Below are 13,871 nucleotides of genomic sequence, written 5' to 3'. Positions count from 1 at the left end.
AAGGAGGACTTTAGATTCCTGGGACATTGGGATCGGTTTTGGAGGCAGCGGGACCTGTACAGACCAGACAGATTGCACCTAAACTGAGCCAGGACCAATGTCCTCACGTCGTGATTGGCTCATGCTGTTGGGAATAAAGGCCGGCTCGGGTCTGTAAATGAAACCCGACCCAAGCCCAACAGAACCACATCCAACTCCAAGTCCAACCCGTCCCGAGTCCTTCCATTTTTTTCCCACGCCCGACCCGACCATCTGTTAACCTATCTTCCGTTTTTCACTTTGTTGCTTGTCTGCACAAGCTTAAAATAACTGTAACAAAACCACCTATCTAGTCCAAAAATTAGATTAACAGTGGAGCAACTTATCTGCAGTTACAATAGAGCGTGTCCGACCTGGCCCAACCCGACCTGAGCCCGACTGCTGGACCCGGAAGTGCAACCCAACCCGAACCAGACACATGTTGTCGGGTCCCGTCGGGTTTGAGTCGGGTAGCCGGCCTTTAGTTGGGAAGGGTTTAAACTAAATTGGATGGGAGATGGACACGAGGACGTAGCATTAGAGAGGAGAAATAAGGTGCATGAAGGATTGGGAGAAACAAATAAAACTAAAGTAAGAAATTTTAAGGTATTAGGTGGGGTCAGCCTAAGAGGGAATGCAATATAGTTTAAATTAGGTTTACAGTGCATATGAATGCACAAAGTGTGGCAAATAAGGTTGGTGAGCTGCAGATGCAGATAGCCACAGTGGAATATGATGTGACACTATCAGAGACCAAACTCAAAAAAGGTTAGGACTGGGTACTAAATATTCCTGGATACAAGATGTTCAGGAAATAAACAGAAGGAAAGAAAGGAGGAGGGTGGTAGTATTGATTAAGGATAGTATTACAGTGCTGAAGAGAGAGGATGTTCTGGAGGGGTCAAGGACAGAATCTGTTTGGTTACATTTGAGGTGCCATTACACTACTGGGTGTATTCTTTGTGGCCATCAAATAGTGGGTAAGATATAGAGGAGCAAATTTGCAAGGAAATTACAGAGAAGTGGAAAAAAAACTACATAGTGATAATAGGAACTTTAATTATCCTTATATAGACTGGGATAGTAATAGTGTAAAGGGCAGAGAGGGTGAAGAGTTTCTGAAGTGTGTTCAGGAGAATTTTCTTGATCAGTATGTTTCCAGTCCAACAAGAAGGAAGTCTATGTAGGTAGGACTATGAAAGAGGTTCTGCTTGGACACTATGAAGAACTAGGCACCAAATTGAAGAACAGCACCTCAAGAGTAATAATCTCTGGATTATTACCTGAGCCACATGCCAGTTGGCAGAGGGCACATAAGATTAGTGAAATGAATATGTGGCTCAAAGACTGGTGTGGGAGAAGTGGGTTTTCAGTTCATGGGACACTTGCACCAGTACTAGGGAAAGTGGGGGCTATACCATTGGGACAGTCTGCATCTGAACTGTGCTGGGACCAGTGTTCTAGCAAACTGTATAACTAGGGAAGTAGAGAGGACTTTCAACTAAAGAAGCGGGGTGAGGAACCAAGCCCGTAGAGGTAGCAAACCAAGGGGTAGAGTCAAGGCAGGAGAGCAGAATAGTAATGTGGGAAATGAAGGTCAGAGAATGGTAGGAAGGGGCAGAGAGAAAAAACCTAATAACACACCAACAGTCAAGACAAGATGTTACAAAGATAACAAAAAAAAATAAAACCAAACAGGGTGGCGCAGTGGTTAGCACTGCAGCCTCACAGCTCCAGCGACCTGGGTTCGGTTCTGGGTCCTGCCTGTGCGGAGTTTGCAAGTTCTCCCTGTGACTGTGTGGGTTTCTGCCGGGTGCTCCGGTTTCCTCCCACATGCCAAAGACTTGCAGGTTGATAGGTAAATTGGCCATTGTAAATTGCCCTGAGTGTAGGTAGGTGGTAGGAGAATTGAGGGAAGTTGGGGATGTGGTAGGAAATATGGGATTAATGTAGGATTAGTATAAATGGATGACCGATGGTCGGCACAGACTCTGTGGGCCAAAGGGCCTGTTTCAGTGCTGTATCTCTCTAAAGGCTCTGTATCTGAATGCACATAGCATTCATAACAAAGTAGATGAACTGATAGCACACATTCAAGTAAATAAGTATGATCTCATAGCCATTAAGGAGACATGGTTGCAGGATGACAAGGATTGGGTTCTGAATATTGAGGGGTATATGATGTTCAAGAAGAATAGGAAGCTAGGTAAAGGTGATGGGGTAGCACTCGTAATCAAGGATGGCATTGGTGCAATAGTTAGAGATGACCTTGGTTCAGAAGATCAGGATGTAGAGTCGGTTTGGGTGGAGATGAGGAATAGTTTAGTTTTTTAGTTTAGTTTAGAGATACAGCACTGAAACAGGCCCTTCGGCCCACCGAGTCTGTGCCGACCATCAACCACCCACTTATACTAATCCTACACTAATCCCATATCCCTACCACATCCCCACCTGTCCCTATATTTCCCTACCACCTACCTATACTAGGGGCAATTTATAATGGCCAATTAACCTATCAACCTGCAAGTCTTTGGCATGTGGGAGGAAATAGTAGGGGAAAGAAGTCACTAGTGGGAGTGATCTACAGGCCCCCTAACAGTAACCATAATGCAGGATGAAGTATACAAGAAGAAATATTGGGTGCTTGTGATAAAGGGACAGCAGTAATCATTGGTGATTTTAATCTACATATAAAGTGGAAAAATCTGAATGGCCTCCTTCTGTGCTTTAATCATTCTATGAGTATGTGACCTCCTTATTCTTCCCACCAAAATGCATCATCTCACATTTATCTATATTGAAATTAATTTGCTAATTACACACCCAGTGTGCAAGTTTATCAATATCTTCTTGTACTTTGTTGCAGTTCTCCTCAGTATTAGCTGTACCACCCAGTTTAGTATTGCATCAAAATTTTGAAGTTGTACTTCTGATTCCAAAATCCAGTTCATTTATGTAAATGGTGAACAGTGATCCCAGCACTGATCCTTGTGGAAAACTACTTCCCACCTTTGTCAGTCTGAGTAACTACCCCTAACCCCTACTCTCTGTTTCTGTTTTGTAGCCAGCTTCTGTTCATTCTGCTCTGACCTTAATCATGAATCTATTATGTGGAATCTTATCAAAGGTCTTTTAAAAAAAAAAAAATCTAAATATATTATATCTATCATTTACCATTGTCTACTTTTGCTATTAGTTCTGCATGACCTTCCCTTTGAAATCCACGCTGACTATTCTTTATTATATATTTCCAGTTTCTACACTTTTTCCATGACATCAATTATCATTCCTACCATTAACGTAAAGCTAACTGGTCTATAGTTCCCTGGACTTGTTCCATCTCCCCTTTTTAGTGCAGGAATCACATTAGCAATCCAACAGTCTTAGAGTCATAGAGTCGTACAGTATAGAAACAGGCCCTTCGGCCCACCGCGTCCATGCCGACCATAATGCCTATCTATACTAATCCCACCTGCCTGCATTAATTCCATTTCCCACTATGCCTTGCTCATTCAAGTACCTGTCCAGATGCCTCTTAAATGTCCCTACTGTTCCTGCCTCCACCACCTCTCAGGCAGCTCATTCCAGATACCCATTATTCTTTATGTGAAAAATTTACCCCTTTGATCCCCTTTAAACCTCCTCCCTCTCACCTTAAATCTATGCCCTCTAGTTTTAGTCACCCCTACCATGGGAAACAGACTCTGGCTATCTACCCTATCTATGCCTCTCATAATTTTATATACCTCTATCATGTCCCCTCTCAGCCTCCTTCGCTCCAGGGAAAACAGACCCAGCCTATCCAATCTCTCTTTATAACTCAAGCCCTCCAAACCAGGCAACATCCTTGTGAATCTTTTCTGCACCCTCTCTAGCTTAATCGCATCTTTCCTGTAGTGCGGCGACCAGAACTGCACACAGTACTCCAAATGCGGCCTAACCAACGTTACGTACAACTGTAACATGATGTCCCAACTCTTGTACTCAATGCCTCAGCTGATGAAGGCAAGCATGCCATATGCCTTCTTCACCACCCTGTGTTGCCACTTTCAGGGAACCATGTGCTTAAACCCCAAGGTCTCTCTGCTCAAGAACACTCCCCAGGGCCCTGCCATTCACTGTATATGTCCTGCCCTGGTTTAACTTCCCAAAATGCATCACTTCACATTTGTCTTTGTTAAATTCCATTTGCCGCTCCCTTGCCCACTTTCCCAGTTGATCTATATCCTGTTATAACCTTAGACAACCTTCTTCACTGTCCACAATACCACCAATTTTGGTGTCATCTGCAAACTTACTAATCATGCCCTTTACATTCACATCCAAGTCATTAATATATACGACAAACAAAAGGGGGCCCATCCCTGTGGCACACCACTGGTCACCGGCCTCCAATCTGAAAAACAACCCTCCACTACCCACCCTCTGCCTCCTATCACCAAGCCAATTTTGTATCCAATTTGCTAGCTCACCCTGGATCCCATGTGTTCGAATCTTCTGGACCAGCCTACCATGCGGGACCTTGTCAAAGGCCTTGCTAAAGTCCATGTAGACAACGTCCATCACCCTGCCCTCGTTAATCCTCTTGGTCACCTCCTCGAAAAACTCAATCAAATTCTTGAGACATGATTTCCCACGCACAAAGCCATGCTGACTATCCCTAATCAGACCATGCCTTTCCAGATGAATATAAATCCTGTCTCTCAGAATCCTTTCCAATACTTTCCCACCACTGATGTAAGGCTTACCGGCCTGTAGTTCCCTGGTTTATCCCTGCTGTCCTTCTTAAATAAAGGCACAACATTAGCTATCCTCCAGTGTTCTGGTACCTCACCCGTGGCTAACGATGATACAAAAAACTCTGCCAGGGCCTCAGCAATCTCTTCCCTTGCTTCCCATAGCATCCTAGGATACACCTGGTCAGGCCCTGGGGATTTATCCACCTTAATGCGCTTCAAAACCTCCAACACCACCTCCTTTGTAATGTTGATATGCTCCAGAATTTCGGTGTTCCCTCCCTTGAACTCACTAGCTTCCATGACCTTCTCCACGGCAAATACGGAAGAGAAATATTCATTTAAGACCTTGCCCATTTCCCGTGGCTCCACACATAGATTGCCACACTGATCCTTAAGGGGACCTACTCTCTCCCTAGCTACCCTTTTACTCTTATAGAATCTTTTAGGATTTTCCTTTATCTTATCTGCCAGGGAAAACTCATAGCCCCTTTTTGCCCTCTTAATTTCCTCCTTAAGTGTAGTCCTACATCCTCTATACTCCTCGAGGGACTCGCTCGATCCCAGCTGCCTATACCTGATATATGCCTCCTTCTTTGTCCTGACCAGACCCTCAATATCCCTCGTTAACCAAGGTTCCCTAAACTTGCCATACTTGCCTTTCCATCTAACAGGAACATGCCAGCCCTGAACTCTTCCTATCTCACTTTTAAAAGCCTCCCACTTGCCAGACGTCCCTTTACCTGTAAACAGCCTCTCCCATTCAACTTTTGAGAGTTCCTGTCTGATGCCATCGAAATTAGCCTTCCCCCAATTTAGGACTTCAACCTGAGGACCAGGCCTATCCTTTTCCATAGCTATCTTGAAGCTAATAGAGTTATGGTCACTGGTCCCAATGTGCTCCCCCACTGACACATCAACCAACTGCCCATCCTCATTTCCAAAGAGGAGGTCGCGTGTAGCCCCTTCTCTAGTAGGGCCATCCACATACTGCTTCAGAAAACTATCCTGGACACACTTAACAAATTCTTCCCCATCTGATCCCATAGCACTAAGGCAGTCCCAGTCAATATTAGGGAAGTTAAAATCACCTATTAAAACCCTATAATTCCTACACCTATCTGTGATTTCCCTACATATATGCTCCTCCACTTCCCTCTGACTACTGGGGGGCCTATAGTATAATCCCATCAAAGTGATCACCCCTTTTTTATTTCTAAGTTCTACCCATATGGCCTCACTGGACATTCCCCCTGGGATATCCTCTCTAAGTACTGCCGTGATGTCCTCCCTAATCAATAGTGCAACTCCCCCTCCTCTCTTACCTCCACCTCTGTCACGCTGGAAGAATCGGTACCCAAGAACATTGAGCTGCCAGTCCTGCCCATCCCTCAACCACGTTTCCGTCATAGCTATAATATCACAATCCCATGTACCGATCCATGCTCTGAGTTCATTTGCCTTACCTGTAAGGCTTCTTGCATTAAAGTAAATACAATTTAGCCTACCAGACCTTCCACGCTCCCTGTCCTGCCCCTGCCCGGCCTGGCTACTGGACTTGCTTGATTTAACCTCTCCATTTGCCTCAACTATCTCATCGGAGAGATTACTTCTTTGGGTTCCATCCCCACCCCTGCAAGACTAGTGTAAACCCTCCCGAGTAGTACTAGCAAACCTCCCCGCAAGGATATTGGTCCCCCTCCAGTTTAGATGCAACCCGTCCTTCTTGTACACCTCTGCACTAGAAGAGATCCCAATGATCCAAGTAGCTGAAGCCCTCCCGCCTACACCAGCTCTTCAGCCACGCATTCATTTGCCTAATCCTCCTATTCCTGCCCTCACTAGCACGTAGCACAGGGAGTAACCCTGAGATTACAACCCTAGAGGTCCTGTTTTTTAACCTTCTGCCTAACTCCCTATATTCACTTTGCAGGATCTCATCTCTCTTCTTGCCTATGTCGTTAGTACCAATATGGACCACGACCTCTGGCTGCTCACCCTCCCCTTTCAGAATGTCCTGCAGCCGCTCCGAGACATCCTTGACTCTCGCACCAGGGAGGCAACATACCATTCTGGAGTCTCGTGTGTGGCCACAGAAATGCCTATCTGCACCCTTTACGATAGAATCCCCTATCACTATAGCTCTTCCAACCCTTTTCCTCCCCTGCTGTGCAGCAGAGCCCTCCGTGGTGCCACGAACTTGGCTGTTGCTGCTTTCCCCTGAGAGGTCATCCCCCCCAACAGTATCCAAAGCGATATATCTGTTTGAGAGGGGGATGGCCACAGGGGACCCCTGCACTACCTGCCTGCGCCTACTGCTCCATCTGGTGGTCACCCATCTCTTTTCTGCCTGTGCAGCCATTACCTGCGGTGTGACTACCTAACTAAATGTGCTATCCACGACGTCCTCAGCATCGCGGATGCTCCACAGTGAATCCACCTGCAGCTCCAGCTCCGTAATGTGGGTAACCAGTAGCTGCATTTGGATACACTTCCTGCGCATATGGTCGTCAGGTACACTGGAAGCATCCCTGATTTTCCACATAGCGCAGGAGGAGCATATCACAGTGCTGAGCTCTCCTGCCATAACTTACCCTTAGGTTAATTAGTTACTCCCTTAATTAAAAAATTCTAATTATACTAGGGGCCTTGTTCTACCCACTTCAATCTAAAGTCCTTAAAAAAAAACACTTTAGTAATCACCTTATCACCAGAGGTTTTATTTTCAACAAAAACTTTCCCCTTATTTTGAAAAAAATATTCTAACAGCTGCTACTCACCAACCAATCACCTTGCAGCTCTCCTCTGACGTCACTGTTTGCCTTTTTTTTTCAAAACTCCGGCGGCTGGAAGAGGTTCGACTGCTCTCCGTTCCCGGAAGGCAAGAGACTGGGCCTCGATCCTCAGGGTCGATTTATAGGCTCAGCACTTGGCGTTCTCCCCACAGGTCCGCTCCGGTCCTCGCCGCTCCTCTCCCGGAAGGTAAGAGACTGGGTCTCGATCCTCGGGGTCGATTTATAGGTTCAGCACTCGCCACAGGTCTGCTCCGGTCCTCTCTGCTCCACTTCCGGAAAGTAAGAGACTGGGACTCGATCCTCAGGGTCGATTTATAGGCTCCGCTCTTGGCATTCTCCCCACAGGTCCGCTCCGGTCCTCTCCACTCCGCTCCCGGAAGGTAAGAGACTGGGCCTCGATCCTCGTGGTCGATTTATAGGCTCCGCTCTTGGCATTCTCCCCACAGGTCCGCTCCGGTCCTCTCCACTCCGCTCCGGGAGCTTCTGGTACGATACCCTTTTCTAATGAATTTTTAATATATATTTCATACATATAGGTTATGTAATAGTGTGCCTGCTATCTCTTTGCTAACTTCTTTGAATATGCATGGACCAGGGGTTTTATCTTCTCTGTTTGATTAGTTTATCAATGATTATCCCCCCATTTTTATCTTAAATGTCTTTATCTTTTTTGATCTCTCCTTCTATAGTCAGATCCACCTTGTCGTCTCCCTGGTAAATCTGAGCAATTATTCAATATTTCTGCCATTTCACTGTGTCACAGACTTATTTTTGTCTTCAGATTAAAATATTAAGACTCTGCTAAAAACAGTGTGCCTTTAAGACAGGGAGAGAAGTTTCGGATTTTCTGAGACACAGGGTGCCACAGCTGCATTTTGTTACCAGGGCAACAGCAGGAGAGAGATGTCACATGGTATAATGTTTCAATTTGATTGTGCAAAACTGGCAAAAAAAGCGGCCTGAACCAGATTCACTAGCGAAGCATACGGAAGAGAAAAAAGCTGGTCATTCTCTCTCAGCAGAAATTCTACAAGGAGCTACAGGCCAAATTAATTGCCTGAAGAGGAAAGAACACTTTTAAGAGACCAGTTGCTGAAGGAACTGCTGCGGCCAAAGAGTTTGAATGCTGATCAAACACAAACTGCTTCATCAAATCCAAGTGAAGACTTCGAGTAGCATTTGATTATTTCCACATTAGAATACCTCATCCATCAGGAACGTAACCACAAAGATTTATTTATTCTTTAAGAAACAGCTAATTTTTAAAAACACCACTTTTAACCACTTTAACTTTTAGACCCCCAAACTGTAGTGGTGGTGTTGGGAATGGCATTAAACAGGAAATTAGAGATGCATGCGATAAAGGAACATCTGTAATTATGGGTGACTTTAATTTGCATATAGATTGGGAAAATCAAATTCATCACAATACTGTAGAGGAGGAATTCATGGAGTGTATACGGGATGGTTTTCTGGACCAATACGTTGTGAAACCAACTGGAGAACAAGCCATCCTAGACTGGGTATTGTGTAATGAGAGAGGAATAATTGACAATCTAGTTGTGCGAGACCCCTTGGGGATGAGCGACCATAATATGATAGAATTCTTCATCAAGATGGAGAGTGATGTAGTTGATTCTGAGACTAGGGTTCTGAATCTTAGTAAAGGAAACTATGAAGATATGAGGCGTGAGTTGGCTATGATGGATTGGGAAATGTTAGTTAAAGGGATGACAATGGAAAGGCAATGGCAAACATTTAAAGAGCGCATGGATGAACTACAACAATTGTTTATTCCTGTCTGGCGCAAAAGTAAAATGGGAAAGGTAGCCAAACTATGGCTTACAAGGGAAATTAGAGATCGCATTAGATCCAAGGAAGAGGCAGATAAGTTCACCAGAAAAAAAACAGACCTGAGGACTGGGAGCAGTATCGAATTCAGCAAAGGTGGACCAAGGGATTGATTAAGAAGGGGAAAATAGAGTACGAGTGCAAGCTTGCAGGGAACATAAAAACTGACTGTAAAAGTTTCTATCGGTATGTGAAGAGAAAAAGATTAGTGAAGACAAATGTAGGTCCCTTACAGTCAGAAACAGGGGAATTTATTATGGGGACCAAAGAAATGGCTGACCAACTAAATGCATACTTCGGTTCTGCCTTCACAAAGGAGGACACAAATATCATACCAGAAATGTTGGGGAACACAGGGTTTAGTGAGAGAGAGAAACTGAAGGAAATCAGTATGAGTAGAAAAATGGTGTTGGGGAAATTGATGGGATTGAAGGCTGATAAATCCCCAGGGCCTGATGGTCTTCATCCCAGAGTACTTAAGGAAGTGGCCCTAGAAATAGTGGATGCATTGGTGGTCATCTTCCAAGATTCTATAGACTACAGATTGGAGGGTAGCTAATGTAACCCCACTATTTAAAAAGGAAGGTAGAGAGAAAGCAGGGAATTATAGACCAGTCAGCCTGATGTCGGTAGTGGGGAAAATTCTGGAGTCCATTATCAAAGATTTTATAGCAGAGAACAGTGGTAGAATCGGACAGGGTCAACATGGATTTATGAAAGAGAAATCATGCTTGACAAATCTACTAGAATTCTTAGAGGACGTAAACAGTAGAGTTGATGAGGGGGAGCCAGTGGATGTGGTTTATTTGGACTTTCAGAAGACTTTCGACAAAGTCCCACATAAGAGATTAGCGTATACAATTAAAGCGCGTGGGATTGGGGGTAGTGTATTGCGATGGTTAGAAAATTGGTTGGCAGACATGAAACAAAGAGTAGGGATAAATGGGTCTTTTTCCGAATGGCAGGCAGTGACTAGTGGGGTACCGCAGGGATTGGTGCTAGGACCGCAGCTATTCACAATATATATTAATGATTTAGATAAGGGAACTAAATGTAATATCTCCAAATTTGCAGATGACACAAAACTGGGTGGGAGGGTGAGTTGTGAAGAGGATGCAGAGAGGCTTCAGGGTGATTTGGACAAGTTGAGTGAGTGGGCAAATGCATGGCAGATGCAGTATAATGTGGATAAATGTGAGGTTATCCACCTTGGTAGCAAAAATAGGAAGGCAGATTATCTGAATGACTATAAACTGAGACGGGAATATGCAACAAGACCTGGGTGTTCTCGTACACCAGTCGCTGAAGGTAAGCGTGCAGGTCCAACAGGCGGTAAAAAAGGCAAATGGTATGTTGGCCTTCATTACAGAGGATTCGAGTACAGGAGCAGGGATGTCCTGCTGCAATTATACAGGGCCTTGGTCAGGCCACACCTGGAATATTGTGTGCAGTTTTGGTCTCCTTATCTGAGGAAGGATGTTCTTGCTATCGAGGGAGTGCAGCAAAGGTTTACCAGACTGATTCCTGGGATGGTGGGACTGACGTTTGAGGAGAGATTGAGTCAGTTAGGATTATATTCACTGGAGTTCAGAAGAGGGGAGATCTCATAGAAACCTCTAAAATTCTAACAGGACTTGACAGGGTAGATGCAGGAAGGATGTTCCCGATGGTGGGGGAGTCCAGAACCAGGGGTCACAGCCTAAGGATATGAGGTAAACCATTCAGGACTGAGATGAGGAGAAATTTCTTCACCCAGAGAGTGGTGAACTTGTGGAATTCGCTACCATAGAAAGCAGTTGAGGCCAAAACATTGTATATTTTCAAGAAGGAGTTAGATGTAGCTCTTGGGTTTAAAGGGATCAAAGGATAGAGGGCAAAAGCGGGAACAGGTTACTGAGTTGAATGATCAGCCTTGATCATAATGAATGGTGGAGCAGGCTTGAAGGGCCAAATAGCCTACTCCTGCTCCTATTTTCTATGTTTGTATGTTTCTATGTTAATACCAGTTAACTACTGTATTTTGAGTGTAGGTGTGTGAATGGGGGAATTAGATTAAAATAGGAATTTATAAGGTCTTTAGACATAGGTTTATCTTAATAGTGTTTAATATTTAGTTTTAAGAAATAGTTAATTTTTTGTTGTCTAAAGATATCTGTTTTGGTCTGTTTTATGGTTATTCTTTCTTTTGGGCCTCCTTATCTCGAGAGACAATGGATACGCGCCTGGAGGTGGTCAGTGTTTTATGGTTACTACAGTGTTTAATTTGGCTGTTTTCCGGTTGGGTGGAAAACTTTAATAATATGCTGCGACCTGTGGAGTGACAGGACTGAATTGACTCCCGCCATGGTTGTAACAACTGTCATTACCTGTGAGTTTATTTTGTTCATCCCTTAGTGCCCCATACCTATTCTGATCCTTTTACAAAAGACAAAGTACTGTGGATACTGGAAATACTCAGCAGGTCAGGCAGCATGTGTGGAGAGAGAAACTTTTAACATTTCAGGGCATTGAACTTTCAACAGAACTGGAAAATGTTACAGATGCAACAGTTTTTTAAGCAAGCACAGGAGCAGAGAAAGAGGGGAGGGGTGGGGTGGAGAAGAAATGAAAAGTCTGTGATCAGCTGGAAGGCAGGAGTGATTTGAATAACAAAAGGGATGATGGTGCAAAGCAAAAGGGGATGGTAATAAGAGAAGAAAAGAAATAAAACATGGGTCTAGAAAAGTTGCAAATGACAACAGCAGAATCATTACCAGCACCTACTGTCCAAAAAAAAATGGGAGCAGTGATTATGAGGTGAAATTGTTGAACTCTATGTTGAGTCCAGAAGGCTGTGTAAAGTGCATGTTGTAAGATAAGGTGCCGTTCCTTGAGGTTCTCGAACAGCATAGGAGGCTGAGACAGAGAGGTCAGAGTGGATTGGGGTGGTGAATTAAAATGGCAAGTGACTGCAAGCTGATCTTCATGCTTGTGGACTGAATGGAGGTGTTTAGCAATGTGATCACCCAATCTACATTTGGTCTCCCCAAAGTAGAGCAGATTGCATCATGAGCAGCGAATACATGGCATTACACTGGAGGTGGTGGATTTGGCAGAGAATGATCCTTCGAGTGTGGAGGCTGGTGAGGTGGAAGGTCAGGACAAGGGGAACTTTATTGTGGTTCTGGAAGGGAGGGGAAGGGGTGAGAGCAGAAGTGTGAGAAATCTCAGAATTGTTACAGCACAGAAGGTGGTCATTTGGCCCATCTTGTCTGCACTGGCTCTTCAACTGCTCTTGGAATGAGCAGTTCACCTATTGCCATTCCCCCACCTTCTCCTGTAACCCTGCACATTCTTCCTTTTCACAGTCTAATTCCCTTTGAATGTTTCAATTGAACCTGCCTGCACCACACTCTCAGGCAGTGCATTCCAGACCTTAACCACTCGTGTGAAAAAGTTTGTACTCATGTCACTTTTGCTTCTTTTGTCAATTATTTTAAATCTGTGCTGTCTTCTACTCGATCCTTCCCTGAGTGTGCACAATTTCTCCCGATCTACTCTATCTAGACCCCTCATGATTTTGAATACTTCTATCAAATCACCTCTCAGCCTTCTCTAAGGAAAACAGTCCCAACTTCTCCAATATATCTTAATAAGTGACGTTCCTCATCCCTGGAACCATTCTCATGAATCTTTTCTGCACTCTCTCCAATACTTTCACATCTTTCCTAAAGTGTGGCGCCCTGAACTGGATGCAATATTCCAGCTGAGGTCTTATACAAGTTCAACATAACCTCCTTACTCTTGTACTCTTTGCCTCTGTTAATAAAGCCTAGGATACTGTATGCTTTATTAACCACTCTCTCAACCTGTCCTGCCACCTTCAATGACTTATGCACAGATACACCGAGGTTCTTCTGCTCCTGCACCCCCTTTAGAATTGTACCCTTTATTTTATATTGTCTCTTCATGATGTTATCAAAATGAATCACCTCATATTTCTCCATATTGAACTTCATCTGCCATTTGTCCACCCATTCCACCAACTTGTCTATGTCCTTTTGAGGTTCTACACTATCCTCCTCACAGTTCACAATGCGTCCAAGTTTCCTATCATCCGCAAATTCTGAAATTGCGCCCTGTACACCAAGGTCTAGGTCATTAATGTATATCAGAAAGAGCAAGGGTCCCAACACGAACCCCTGGGGAACTCCACTACAAACAGTCTTCCAGCCTGAAAAATATCTATTAATCACTAATAGGATGGACCTGGTCAGGGTTTTGTCAACCATGGTGGAAGGTAACTCTCAGTTGAGGAAAAAGTAAAATATATTGTAAGTATTGGTCTGGAAGATGGTATCATCAGAACAGTTGCGACAGAGATACAGAAACTGGGACAGTGAAATAGAGTCCTTACAAGAATCCAGGTGGTGGCGGGATGGGGGGCGGGTAGGGGATGGAGAGTGTAATCAAAGTAGCTGGGTGAGTCAGT

Source organism: Heterodontus francisci, chromosome 10 (assembly GCF_036365525.1).
Source record: "Heterodontus francisci isolate sHetFra1 chromosome 10, sHetFra1.hap1, whole genome shotgun sequence".
NCBI classification, from domain to species: domain Eukaryota; kingdom Metazoa; phylum Chordata; class Chondrichthyes; order Heterodontiformes; family Heterodontidae; genus Heterodontus; species Heterodontus francisci.
This window is presented reverse-complemented; position numbering follows the sequence as displayed.